The 2,608-nt window shown below is 37.1% G+C and overlaps 1 pseudogene; it reads left to right on the forward strand.

Moving 5' to 3' along the window:
• Positions 1-1,693: 1,693 nt before the first annotated feature.
• LOC145412648 (5S ribosomal RNA) lies at positions 1,694-1,812 on the forward strand (annotated as a pseudogene).
• The last annotated feature ends 796 nt before the right edge of the window (positions 1,813-2,608 follow it).

The following is a 2,608-nucleotide window of genomic DNA, read 5'->3' on the forward strand; positions in this document are numbered from 1 at the left end:
GAAATTCAGAGCTCAGCTCTGGTAAACACTGTGGTACTAACCAACTTCCGGTACCCTTTAATTTTTTAGTGTTATTTTTTATTTTACAGTACAATATTTTTATTAGTTCACACTATAATACGAGTATACACTACAGTATACATCAATCAATCTACCTATCTAACTATACCTGTCTATCGATATACATAAATACATATACCGGGTGTATATATATATATATAATATACATAAATACATATACCGGGTATATATATATATATATATATATATATAATATACATAAATACATATACCGGGTATATATATATATATATATATATATATATATATATATATATATATATATATATATATATATATATATATATATATATACTGCATAGGTCTCACTGCGTTTTGTTAGGCTAAGTTATCGGTTAGGTCAAAAGTTGGGTAGGTTTAGGTTAGGTCTGGTGGCTATGCCCAGAGTTGCCCAGAGTCGGACACACACACACACACACACACACACACACACACACACACACACACACACACACACTTCAGTCTGGTCAGAATTTAATCTGGTTTGATTATAGATCTTGTTGCAACCTATGTAAGTCAGGTTAAAATATGACTCTGTTAGATTTGGTTTAGAAGCAGTCCATTAAAATCACGTCAAAATTTGGTTTGTGTTGATCAGATCCAGTGAGAGTCTAAGATATTGAGGTCAAGATATCATTTGGTTGGGCTAGACCTAGTGGTAATTTAAACTAGATGAATAGGCTACGTTAGTCAAGATTATCATTATTTTACCGTAGTAGTTACTTTACCTGAGAAGGTATGAAACTTTATTTCACGCAGTTCATCAGTTCTGCACAGCATATGAGGTAATGAAATATTATGATCTTCAATACGCTTTTTGCATTTACATATTCCTTGTCACTTTTGCATCATTGACAGTGATGGTAAACTTTCCTTTACTAAGAAATGATGGAACTTTGCCAGAGACTCCATCCACTGCTCTGTACTAAATAGAAACCCCTTAATCAGCTGAAAAATAATCACCAACAAAGATATATAAGAATCCTTATCTTTCCCCAACAGCTTTACTAGATGTTGATCCAAGGTACAAAGGACTTACCGGTATGCAGCAGAACACAGCTTTTTGGTGCAACTTAAAACTTTGGATGTATTCACGACCATAGCATACAGTATGGTGAAATAGCAAGGTCTGCCTGTGCAATCTAAAGCCATTCTGCAATTTTCAAAGAACACAAAATTCCCTTAACAGATGTTTTTTTTTTCTCTCTTTTAGCAATTACCCTCACAGTCTATTTTGATGGACATATACAGGAATGACATTTCTCGCATTCGCTGTGCAGTACATTTGACCAAGCGAAGGTCAGTCAGATTCTGGTGGATTTCATTAATTTAAAAAAAATACTCTAAAGTGAATGATTCAACTTAATGCATGCGAAGTAGTTTACTATACCAGAAAAAATCTTATTTATCTGGCAACCATTTAAAAAAAAATGGATGGCAACTCCCCATACACAGTACCAGTACTGTATACCATCATGTCATGCATAAATTTGGCAGCATACTGCTCTTTCATTCCATTTCTGTAAAACCTAAGTTCCCTTCTAGCATTGTATTTTCTAATTCAAGCAAAGTTCATAAGTTGAACAATGCTAGAACCTCATTTAGGCTATTCTGTAACGGCCATACCACGTTAAATACACCGTTTGCCGTCCGATCAGCGAAGCTAAGCAACGTTGGGTCTGGTTAGTACTCGGATGGGTGACCGCCTGGGAACACCAGATGCTGTTGGCGTTCTCCCTACGAGTCAAGTGGGGTTGGTGGAGGATTAGTGCCCCTCCCTATAAAACAATTAACTCTAAGCCCTTGACCACCCCGTTTGGGATACATGGCGTCTGGCAATGAATGAAAAAAACCTCATCCTGTACGGTTTCCGTATGTCTTTTCGTTTTCTTACTTTCATCAAAAAGAAAAATTTCGTCGGCCCTGGTCGTTTAGACCGTAAGTCATTTAGGCCGTCAACCAAACTGGCAAACGGCCAAATCGCCTACGGCCTAAATAACCAAGCTTATGACAATGCTGAAGTTATGGTGGGTTAGGTTAGGTTTTGTAGGTTAGATTACGGCTGAAACGACCAGGACCCAATTTCATCAGTATTTTGAAATAGCGGGTGCTTACTTTATAACTAACATGACAGCTACTTATTGTTGACAGTGAAGTAGATTTTGTGGGCTCTACTTGCTGTATTAGCTTCTCCCACGTTTTATTTCCTTTTCATGCCATTATTGGCTAGGCAAATCTCACCACAAAGCTTCTTACAGCTGATTATAGCCAGTAACAGACCCGTACATAATTTTTGATGTGCATTAACCCCTTTTGTTTTGCTGTAATGAGAAACAGCGTCGTCTGCTGTGTCATGCGGTTACGTGACACACTTCGGCTTTCTGTTGGAAAATAAGCTTCACTTGCATTAAATTGTGATAATTAGCATGCACATATACATATATTCATTTTACTCACCGGGGAAAACGATGTAGCCAGGATTATTGCACTCCGTAGCACTTACTCGACGGGTTGTAACTACATAAGC

Source organism: Coenobita brevimanus, chromosome 93 (genome assembly GCF_032717465.1).
Source record: "Coenobita brevimanus isolate Jiangsu-jjx chromosome 93, ASM3271746v2, whole genome shotgun sequence".
Lineage (NCBI taxonomy): Eukaryota > Metazoa > Arthropoda > Malacostraca > Decapoda > Coenobitidae > Coenobita > Coenobita brevimanus.